We start from the raw sequence: 12,729 nt of genomic DNA, 5'->3' as shown, positions 1-12,729 counted from the left end.
AAAACCACCACCATCCACGACAATTTTCAAATAGTTGTCAATGTCAATCACAAAACACATGTCAACTGTCACTTTAGATGTCAAATCATATTATACTGAACAAAGTACTGAACAATACTGAAATATACCATAGATAAATAGGTGGAAATAGCTCAAATATATAGTCCTTCGAATTAACACATTAACAATTAATTTTTTTATCCATAAAAAATATGATTTGATCGTGCATATATAACTATCACTAACTATAAAAAACTCTAGTTCAATTTTTGGCAAATATATTTTTGTAATGCGAAAAAACTGACTTTGGGAACGAGGTTTTCTAAAAAAGATATGGATATTTAGGTTCAATGCTTATCTATTATGTTAATATCAACATTATACTACCTATAATTTTTATTTCATTTGCTGTAATTTTAATGCAAAATAATAATGGCTTCTTTAAATACAAACTGCATAAATAGAATGATAGAACTTTACATCCATAAACAGTAACAGTAAACAAAACAATTGAAATGAAATACACACAATGGGATTTTCATATTTTATTAAATTAAAAATTATACAATTACTGCTCCTTTACTTCCCGAAGGCGTCTGACTGCTGATCTTACTGAAGAGGCTGCTGTGGTAGAATATACCCATGCTCCACCTGCAACTACACGTTTACATCTTTTGCATGACCAGATTCCTACACATGACCTCTTCATTGCGTCCTAAAATATTTTAAAGATTTTGTTTTACACTTTTTTGCATTTTGTAATAGTTATTGTATAGTACCTTGCCACAAAAACTGCAAGAGTATTTACTGTGTTGTGTAATTTCCATTTTTTTAACCATTTTACGGAGGGAAGCACCATAACGGGTTCCATATTTTCCTGTAATTCCTACCTTCTTGGTACGTTTCGCCTAAAATAAAAATGCTTTCAATTAATATGGTTAAAGGAAATTTGGGCCCAAATTCTACCATTTATAATAAAATATATTCATGTAAACACAAAGTGACAATTGCACATAACCTTACATATTATATATACAATGATTGATATATTTTACAATTTCTACGAAAAATATTTAGCAAAAAATTTATAAACCTGCTCAGAGAATATAACTTGAATAATTAATTTATAAATTATTTTAAGATGCATTCAATATAAATAAAAATAATTCTTACCATTTTACACAACTACTCCTGTCAGAATTCAAAAAATGAAAGAAATAGAAATGGGTTCTCTTGACGAATCAACGAACGCAAATTTTCATATCGATACATGATCGATACCAGAGAATTTAGTGTCGATTGGTGTCGATACTTCGTCAACACACTAGGGATGGGCTTTTAGTTTTTACATTATTTTGTAAAATTTTGAAACCGTAAAAAATTAAAAACAAGCAAAAAACTTAAAAAGCCAACTAATAAAATAAAGGCGCAATAATAGGTTCTTTCCTAATCTACATTTTTTATTGTTTTAATACAAATTTAGTTTCTACACACAACAAACAGTAGATAAAAAATAAAATGATCAATTATAATACAAATTAAATTATTTTTTGACTATTTATTTATTGACTATTAACGGTTAACAGCATTTTTAAATTAGCTTTATTAATTTGTGATCATAAATTTCTTAAAATCTTAGATAGCACCAGAGATATAGAGGTAGGCAGGGTGATTTTCGACACAAGGACATGTAACATGTAACGCTCATATACGGACTTCAGCAGAAATTGTGACGTTAGACGCCATTTTTTTGGTTGTAACGAATGAGTCATCAGCTGGTCATCAGCGAAAATTTTAGCGATTTTTAATAGTTTGTGTGTAGTGAACTTTGTATATACTCTATTACGGTGATTAGTTGTTCAGCTTTCAAGTGTAAAAGCTGCAGCGGTACGAAAGAGCCAGGAGATACGTTTCATAGGTAAATAAATAGTCCAATAATAAACAAATAACATTTTCTTAGTTTTCTTATCGAATTTGATCATTATTATTCTGATATAATAGGCACAAATTAATTACAACAGATGCGAAAGAAAGCGACTGCATCGGAAACCGCTCGGCAATTGAGTGGTGTAAATACACCAGTCGTTTAGTCCGGAAACCTATGCTGTGTCGTATTCGTTTGCTGGAATGACATAGTGCGTGGTTATATGTTTCTTTTTAGAAACGCGTGTAGGATTTTTGTTGAACTTTTGAACTGTTATTTCTAAGTTTTGGTAATTTGTATATCTTATTTTAAATGGGATGCAAATGTGTTTATTTATAGTATAAAAAATTAATTTATTTAACAAAATTTAATTAAAAATGTGACAAAATAGTTACCTTTCTATTGGTTCTATCGGACTTTTTTCGACTATATAAATCTTTATTTGTAAACTTTAATACATCAAATATTTTCAAACTAATGATGTAAATAAGAGGAAATTTCTCACATGGGTGGTCAAATTTTATAGTTTTCATTATATCAAACAGCCTCTGAGAAATGTTTTCAACTCAAAATGCCTATGTTTGACTACATCATTAAAAAAAGTCTTCAAATATATCAATGTGATATTTGTCTAAAATTTGCAAAAGAATCCGAATCTCTGGATAACTCGAAATTATTTACCCATTTAAAAGCCTTTGATCATGAAAGTGGAAAAATTTGTTCATTTTATTTACAGGCTGGAAAAATTATTTATATTAAATTTTGATGAGTTTGCACTGAAGAAAACATTCAGAGGCTGTTTGATATAATGAAAAGTATAGAATTTGACCACCCATGTGAGAAATTTCCTCTTATTTACATCATTAAATTATTTATTGGATTGAAAATATTTTATGCATTAAAGTTTACAAATAAAGATTTATATAGTCAAACAAAGTCCGATAGAACCAATAGAAAAGTAACTATTTTGTCACATCTTTAATTAAATTTTGTTAAATAAATTAATGTTTTTATACCATAAATATCTTTTTTTCCCTAATTTCCTACGAACTGATATATGACGAGTAATCTATTAAATTACTGTGAGATTATATGCCTCGATAATAGTGATGGGTTGTTATTTAACTATCTGTTATTTTATAACAATTATTTATAAATAACATAACGCAACCGTTACTACTTCTAAAAAATAACAGATATAAAATAACGACACGTAGAGATCGGCCGCTCGTGAAACGAAAAACGAAGTCGGCGCTCTGCACCGCCACGAAATTCTATGCTGCTCGAAGCAATTCCAAAAAACGACTAGCACAGACAACTAGTATGGATGGAAAACATGTTATTTCGTCAACCATCGATACAGGCGGCGCGGCGAGACAACGGACAACGGAGTGGGGAAAGCGCTACGGCGAACGTGACTGCATCGGTCTATACCATAGACTTAAAATAAAATATAGACTGAGCATCTCATTCATAAATAGCTGGAACATGCGGTCAGACACTGTCTTGTTATTGTTGTGTTATTGTTTTAGGTTATAACGAGTGCGACACGAGCGATAGATAGGTTGTGTCTGTCGTAACGGTCGTTCCCTGACGACTCTGCCGAGAAACACAACACTGTCTTTCGTTTCTCAAGTACACCTGAACTCTCCGTATCATAGCCGGGTAATTTTTTTATTTTAATGAAGCTATAATTAAATTAAAAATATATCGTATTTAAACTTTTTTATATTTTATTAAGATTTTTTAAATAAAAGTTTAGAAAAAACAATTTAGAGTCCAAAAAGGATAAAAATAATAAAATACACGTTATAGAAGAAATTTTATCATCGAAATTAGGTAATTTTTGAAATTAATAATAAATTATTAATTTTAGTCAAACATTTACAACCCCTAATATTAATCAAAACAGGATCTATTCCACAGATATAATAGAATCGGCAACAGGGAGAGAAAAAAAATATGATTGTTGTAATTTTTTTTCTGGTTAAGTGATGTCTTATTATGTAAATTAGAGAAAACATAAATCTGTTCCATTAAAGCAAGGAAGGTGATAGGAAGTGGATAAAATAAAAACTACATTTATAACTCGGTACTGTCTTTATTATACCGGGTGCGTCTCAAAAGTGGCTCATCCCCATAATTTTTTTATATTTTCAAATAAAAAAAACAAGATTTAGTATGTTAGTATATGAAATAAATTAGGATTGATTGACGCATTCAATTGTTTTTGGTCACTTCCTGTTTCACCGGAAATGACTATAACTTTTAATTTTTAAACGGCACCCTCGGTATATTTCTACTTTATTTGATAGAAAATGACACTCTGAATAGAATGACATATCATATGTCAACTTTTGACACTTTCGCATATGGTTTAATTGTAATTGTAACACGTGGTTCATAACGACAATTTGACTCGAAATACCAAGTGTGTGGTATCAATATATTCATAAAAAAATGCTTTTTCCAAATATGCTAACGAGTCACCCTTGTTCCATTTGAAAAAATTGACATATGTATGATTAAAAATATGATTTGTACATCTTTTAATCGGCCTAGACAAGACACGAAACCCATTAGACGATCAAAACTATTTTTCCAAGGCTCCTTGATTAAAACTTAGTGTTTTTAACAACACCATGGCACCCTGGATTGAAATTTATAATACGATTTGTTTTTAAGCGACAATGTCAAAAGTTGACATATGATATGTCATTCTATTCAGAATTCTATTATCATTTTCTATCGAATAAAGTAGAAATATACCGAGGGTGCCTTTAAAAATCAAAAGATGTAATCATTTCGGTGAAACAGAAAGAGACCAAAAACAATTGAATACGTCAATAAATCCTAATTTATGTCATATACCTACTAACATACAAATCTGTTTTTTTATCTGAAAAAATAAAAAAGTTATAGCGGTGAACCACTTTTGAGACGACCCGGTATATTAAAAAATATTGTCTCATAATGTAATATCATATTAAAATTCTTGTATGTTATTTTAGATTCTGAAGATAATTTTAGAATAAACCGGAATATATTTTTAATAAAAACATTATTAATTATTAACAGGGTTATAATTATGATTTTGTTACAATGTAAGTAAGTAAATAATGTAATATAAGAGAAAAAATTCAGATTTTACATTTTACTAAAATATTATCTAAATAAGCGCCTTTCTACAACAACGCCACTGACTCCCAATGGGTAAATTGAGAGTTGCCTACCGGTCAAAAGTCGTTTCAAGACTTAAATGGATTATTTAAGTCAAATTTCTTGCAAATTTGGCACTGGCGAACCATATTTTATAGTTTTTGAACAGAAAAAGTCAATCAAATAAACACTTAAGGACTACAAGCTAAGAAAATGCGTTAATACAGCCGGGGAGATAGCGGCAACAAAGCTTTACCGCACACGTGCGACACGTACTACAAGGTACTAAATAGCGATGGGAACTATCGAATGAATTAGACTATCGAATGGTTAATGAATGAATGATTTCAACTATCGAATGGTTTTATTCGAATAAAATCATTCATTCATCTGTAAACTAAAGCATATGTGACAACCTCGCCGTGCGACTAAATGGTTATCGTTGAGCCACGACTATCGAATGCTTTTGATAAATGAAATTTAGTATTCGTTTGATTTTTGTATGCGTCAGTGCATTATTGGTTCTTCCAAATTTTTATAACTTCGCCGTATAAATACTGTGCTATTTTTGCGTTTATTAAAATAGTTAAAATACTAAAATAGTAGTTATTTTTTAATTTTATTTATTGACGATTGTGTGCATGTGCAGGTGGTCAAAATTTTTTCGATAATTTGTGTGGTTTTCCGTAGTCCGATCTTTCAATTATTTAATTTTATATGGTATATGGTCTATTTTTTAATGGGAAATTTTGGGAAGTAGCAATTTTTAAGAGAGATGAGATGAACTTACAATTAATTTTAAAAATACATATTTGTATTTTAGATGTTTTAATAATACCTATGAATTAGTTGGAACTTAATAATTATATTTAAGTAATGTGGTTAAATAAATGGTTATCGAACTCAAACTATGGGGTGAAAATTAAAATGAAAATTTTACAGGTGCCAATTTTAAAAAAAAGTTAACGATTTTGTATTTTGTTTATGCTAATTCTCTTACATGTAGTTTTTTGCGAAGAAATATTTCATTTATTTTTTAAAGTAAATGCCAGTAAAAGTAAATATAATTTTTAAATAGAAATATGAAGCACCTAATATAAATAATTTTGATTTCTAATTTTTTATTTATATTTTCGTTCCATTACACTGCATGATTAGAAAATTAATAAATGTTTATATTTCATGATTTTAAAATTTGTTGTTAATATAACAAATTAGTTCTGTAATTATTATTATTCAATAAACCAACGTTGCCAAAAAATTTAGAGACTATATTATTTTTAAATAGGATCTAATATAAATAATTTTGACATCTAATTTGTTGTTTATATTTTGCTAATACTTAAAAAAAATATTTATATTAAATCATTTTAAATTTTGTTGTTAATAGGTATAACAAATTATTACTGTTATTATTATTTATTAAACCAGTCTTTGCTTAAAAACATTAAAAATCATTTTCTTACATCCAAAATAACAAGTATTATTGCAGTGTAACAACAGGATATTAATAAAAAAAAATTCAGAATATATAGACATACTATCCCTAACTAACTAAAGCCAAACAATAATATTCTTTGCTAATATCAACTAATACCAAAATATGGCAACAGCGCCCTTCATAATGTATTTTCTGTGTAAATACTAGCACCTCAATAAAAAAAATAATGTGTCGTTATCTATATCTGACTCCGCAAAAAATCAAAGATGCCGGCTTCTTTCATAGCATTGCCACCGACCGCTGTCGGGTTTGGAAACCTACGTCGCCGGGCGACAACTAAAATTCAGTTAATATTTTATTATAATCGATCCTGACGAATGAATGAATTTCATAAATGAATGAATTTTATAAATGAATGGTTTTTGATAAATGAATGAATTTTATAAATGAATGAATTTTATAAATAAATGAATTTTATAAATGAATGGTTTTTGCTGCCGAATTACTAGAATACAATATTTCAAGGCAGATGACGGATCTATTCGATAATTTTTATTCGAATAGTTTTCAACGAATGTTTTCTTACTAACTATCGAATTATTCGAATGAATTGCAACTATCGAATGTTTCGATAGTATTCATTCGATAGTTCCCACTACTAGAATAAATGAATGAATAGGCTCCCTCGCCTCTAATCGGTGTTGTCATATTGTAAAGAACTTATCCTTATTAAACAGTGTCCGACTTATAATTTAGTAGTATAAGGACTATTTAATACATCTATGGAATATTAAGACCTACTTTATTAAACTGTAGTATTAATATCTCAATATATGTGTATAACAAGAAAAAAAATATTGATAATATTAAAGAGGTGACAACATAGGCTGGATGAGGAAGGCTCGGTCGACTGTACCCAGAAGTAAACATGTGTACAAAAAAGGTTGTTTGTCCGCGTTGAGATGTAAATAGTGTAGTCTATATTTTATTTTAAGTCTATGGTCTATACCTAAGGTCTATACCGTCGATGGTCGTATTGGGTTTGCAACAGCTTAAAAATAATAGGATATAAAAGAAGCAGGTTTTTGAAACAGTTGCGGGCATAACGCCTGGCGGTCGAGATAACAGGAGTGGGAAAGGAACGCTGCTGCATCGGTCGATTGTCGATGGAGGTTCGAAACAGGTTGGAGAATAACGCCATCAGTTGTTTTAGATACATTCTGTTTCAACCTGTTACGAGCATAACGGGCGGAGGTCGAGATATTATGGCGCTGTATGTTTCAGTACTTACTTATTAAGTTTCAATATTTAGGTATTTATTTATTCTGAAAAATTTTCAGAATAATATTTTAAAATTTTTAAAATGTATACAGGGTGTTTTGAAAAATCTGGTCATTGATTAATCACGATCCTGCTTAAAGCCCTTGACGTAAAAAGCTGATTTTTGGAAAACGGATTGACTTTAGTGTGTAGAGGTTCGATAAGAAGGGATTTTTCGAAACTCGAATTCTAAGGAGGTGAAACTACTCTCAAATATTAGAATATTTTTTTATTTAAAAACCGGTGAGTTTTTCGGAAAACTCTTAAAACACATATATTTTATTATGTTGTTTTACATATTTTAAGATTTTTTAAAAATATATACAGGGTGTTTCATAAAATATGACCATTGAGTAATCACTATTCTGCTTAAACTGCTTGACGTTTAAAGCTGATTTTTGGCAAACGGATTGACTGTGAGGTGTGGGGTTGAGGTTCGATAAGGAGGGGTTTCTCGAATCTCAAATTCCAACAGGGTGAAAACGCCCCTCAAATATTACAATATTTGTTATTTAAAAAAACGGTTAGTTTTTCGGGAAAACGCCTGGACACGCATAATTTATTTTGTTTTTTTACATATTTTGAAATTTTTTAAAAAATCATACAGGGTGTTCCAAAAAGTTGAGTAATTGATTAACCACGATTCTGCTTAAACTGCTCGACGTTAGAAAGCTTATTTTTGGTAAATGTGAGAACATTTTATCCAGTTTGTATGTTAATGGAAATTCTTGTTTTGCTTTATCATCACCATTAGAAATTATTAATTCGACGCGAACGAAGTCGCGGGTACACGCTAGTTTAAGTGTAAAATTAATTCGAACTCTAGTGTGTGTGGGTTTACTTATGAAGAATATACTACACATTTTCTTATATTGCTATTTTTTGACCGCAAATGGTAAAATCATAACTAAGAGCTTCTCGCCCGTCGAGTGAAAGAGTCGAACTGCTACGCAGTTCAGGATCTACGCGGATCGAGGGGCAGGGCGTAGGTAGATCGGAATCAAATACGTTTAAAATAAAGTATACGGAGGGTACCGCTTAAATTCCTGTCCCGATATTGAAGGATGGCTATAGAATTTCAATGCATTTCCTACATAAGTCTATCCTTGGTTTGTAGGAGGTTTGACTAAACAAAGATGAACCTATGTCTTGAACATTCGACTCGATTTTCTGTCCTCCTTCAATACTGGGACGTAAATCCTCTCATTGCTCTTATGGGAAGGCCGTCGTATATTTTATTTAAACGTATTTGATCGGAATGTATAGGTATAGATGAGTGCCGGAATTTTGGCTTTTTTATATCGCAATTTGTAAACAACCACCGTTTTTAGAAAGGCATTTTAGATAACAATCGATATTTAGAAATGTTTTGACACCCTGGAAATACTACCACCGAGCACGTCATTGTTGCAACTTCCAACTGCGTTAATACGCCTGGCGGTGACCGCCTCATACTCTTTCAGATATAATAAAGAAACCTGTTATTTTTAAGCTGTTATTTTAAGCTGTTTTTTATAAATAACTATAACAGTTTCAACTGTTATCTAAAAATAACAGTTTTGCCCATCACTACTCGATAACATATTGGTGCAGATTATTTTAAACCAAACAAATAATAACGCAAACTATACATTGACACAAACATTGATGCGGATTGTCTATGAACTCTTTCTGAAGGTCACAGAAACCGAAACGCGGAATTCGGTGTTCTTTCGCATCTGTTAGTTAATTTCTGTAATAGGTATGTACTTGATATGTGATATACGTCGATACTAGTTTTGTACCTTTTTGTTAACATTTTACGAGAATTTTCGAGTTATCCCATCACTAATTTTAATACCTTTTTTTCCTAATTAATTAGTACGCTACCATCATAGGCGTAGTCAAAACATTTATAAAAAAATATAAATATCTATTCAAGCAGCTAAGTTAAGAAAATATGTGCCACGGCCACGGCACTGTTTGGTGATATGGCTCTCGGGTGTTATTTGTCCTTGTATTCTTTAGTCATTTGCGCATACAAAAATTATGTTATATCATGGCATGTGGCTATGGAATGTAGAGATTGTTCTTCTCGGGTAGAGGTTCCTTATGGTAATATGGAGTGTAGTGTGTACCTCTGCACTCCATAATCATGGCATGGTACGTGCCAGTACGTGGCTATACGTGGCTGATGGTTCGCAGGGGGGTGACAGTGAAATAGGAAAATTGGAAACAGTCATTAGTGTCATTCCTGTCATCTCCTGACGACAAGTATGGCCGCCTAGACAAGAACAGCAATGTTTCTCTCTAACTATTGTCTAACTTCACAGTTTAGAATTGACAGATTTCAGAGACTACTTCAGATTTGTTCTAGAACAAATTTCGACGCCATTTTAATTTTGTCCGTTTAGTTTTGTTTTGTAAATTCAATTTGATATTTCGGCAGAAACTTATAAATATAAAGGTAATAAAGCATATAAAATATATATTACATGAAAAATCCTGGAGAAAAAGACGTTTCTGCAGTACTAGGTATGTCCCATGTATATTAAAAATAGGTAGTAAATAAACACTATTTCTGTATTTTTTAGATGCAAGAAAATTTTGTTATGTTTATGATCGGCGATTTGAAAATGGAAACAATTTACAGCAAGGTAAGATCATTTTTAACTATAACCAACATTAGTTATCTCCAGTATGTGCGATTTATTGTCAATAATGCACACAATAAATCTGACTGATACAATCCGATTGTTATCCGACTAAAAGTCTCTTTTTGCTTCTTTTTGATTTATAAATCAGGTCTCTTTGGGAATAATGGACGCTTTTTTTAAACAGTATATTTGTATTTTATACCTACTGATATTTTTATTTGTTAATTTTAGTATAAAAAAATTTGTTTTTCTGTTTTCAGGTTTTTGTATAAGGCTCCCGTTTTCATGTTCCTGTCCACGTTTTCTGTCCCTGATGGCTGTGAATACATGTATTTATTTACAAATTACTGTAAGTCATGCTTATACCTTACTAATTTACGTTAAAATTGCATATAATTAAGTAACTGCTGTTGAAATCATTCAATTCTTTATTTTTTATATATATTTAGTCACGTTGTCTAATATTTCAAATAAATATGTTTGAATAAAATTTTGTTTTGTTTTATTTATGATAAGAAAGAGTACAAAATTGGTACAAAATACATTTAAACTGAAAGAGGGCCCGCCATTGAATAACCGGAAACGGAAATAAATACGAAGCCATCATGTCAACTTGTCAATTGGAAAATTAGTTCTCCAGACGACAACGAAGGCTTTCGGTGGCGTATCGTGTTTCCACGATTTAACACAGAGTTGACACTTCTTTCTAGTTAATTATTTTATGATGGTTCGAGCAGAGATATAGAATTTCTGTATTCGAGTTTACGTCTACAGGGGACATAGATAAACCTTGACCTGTCTCGTTATATATATATATATATATATATATATATATATATATATATATATATATATATATATATATATATATATAACGAGACAGGTCAAGGTCTCCTTTCGTCACTTAACCTTGTTGCGTTTCGGCTTATCTCCGGTTGTCTAGACCTATTTCGGTTTGTCTCGATCTACTTTCGTTTCTTAAAAGCGCCTCAAAACTACTCGTTCAATTTCGTTTTGTTTCGAACTGTTTCCAAAACGTGGCGGTATACAGGGTGGCGTACCTCATTAGCCTCGGTTGATTATACGAAAACGGAAAGATATAGAAACAAAATATTTTATGGGTATATGTGGGGAGGCAATGTGCACAATTTAAAATTATTTTGAAATATACGGGATGTTTCAGAACTAAGATCCATACCAAAGTTATATTTTTTCTTATGGAACACCCGGTATTTTATTTCATTTTTGGATTCCTGGGCCCAAAAAAGGCATTATAGAGGGGTAAGCCACTTTTGAGACACACACCCGTTATAAAATTTTAAAATTCATGAAAATTTTAAGGTGTTCGTTTTTCGTGCCGGTGAGTGTATATAGTTCAATTTTTAATCATTTTATGGATATAGTGTTTTATCCAAAGTTTTACTAAATAAGAAATAGAATGGCAACACAGTGCATAGTGCTTCAAATAAGAATCTGCAGAATTTTATGCTGAGCCAATTATCCACAGAAAAATGGGGGGTGTAATTTTGAAAAAAAAACTTAAAATTTTATCTTAATTTCTTTTTGTGACACCCTGTATACAACAAAATATTTTTAGGATATGCACCTTTATAAACCATGCACGTATAAAACTTTTTTCATACTGCAACAACGACGACGACATTGGACTTCCTCGCACTAATGGACCACCCTGCGCATATCAAAGATTCGAACAATTTACACCCATGGCCAAAATTATTGCATATAACGATATTTTTATATTATTTTGGGTCTAATATGGTTCTTTTTATATTTTTGGACATATTATTGGCTTACTATACGACTAACTAATATAAAATTAAAAATCTAAGTGGAACTAGGCTGTTATTTTAATTTTATTTCATAATGAGTGAAAATCAACAAAAACAAATTTCATTTTAAACAGAAAATATTGAAAACAATTTTAATTATTTCTCACAACCAATAGTCTGTATTGCCTCCTCGAGTCTCAATGCAAGCTGTGAGACCACGTGGCATGCTCTCAATTAAGTTGTCCAGAAGATGTTGAGGAATGGCTTCCCATGTTTCGCGCGCAGCAATTTTTAATTCATTTAAGGTACGGGGGGGATAATTCCTTTTGGCAATATGGTGTTTCAGCATGTCACAAGCATGCTCGATCACATTCATATCTGGAGACATCGGTGGCCACCACAGTTTTCCTTATACCCTCTTCCTCATAAAATTCGTGAACCGCTAAAGTGCGTTGGGGA

At 31.0% G+C, this 12,729-nt stretch overlaps 1 long non-coding RNA gene across 1 annotated transcript; it reads right to left on the bottom strand.

Annotated features, from left to right (window-relative positions):
• Positions 1-533: 533 nt before the first annotated feature.
• LOC115877933 lies at positions 534-1,265 on the bottom strand. Its single transcript, XR_004049447.1, has 3 exons — positions 1,174-1,265; positions 780-908; positions 534-715 (listed from the first exon to the last, which is right to left on the bottom strand). It is a non-coding gene; the product is annotated as an uncharacterized LOC115877933 (long non-coding RNA).
• Positions 1,266-12,729: the final 11,464 nt, after the last annotated feature.

The sequence above is a fragment of the Sitophilus oryzae genome, unplaced genomic scaffold (assembly GCF_002938485.1).
Source record: "Sitophilus oryzae breed Bouriz unplaced genomic scaffold, Soryzae_2.0 scaffold_1499_pilon_pilon, whole genome shotgun sequence".
NCBI classification, from domain to species: Eukaryota; Metazoa; Arthropoda; class Insecta; order Coleoptera; family Curculionidae; genus Sitophilus; species Sitophilus oryzae.
The sequence above is the reverse complement of the archived record's forward strand: the minus strand, read 5'-3'. Positions and strand labels throughout refer to the sequence as shown.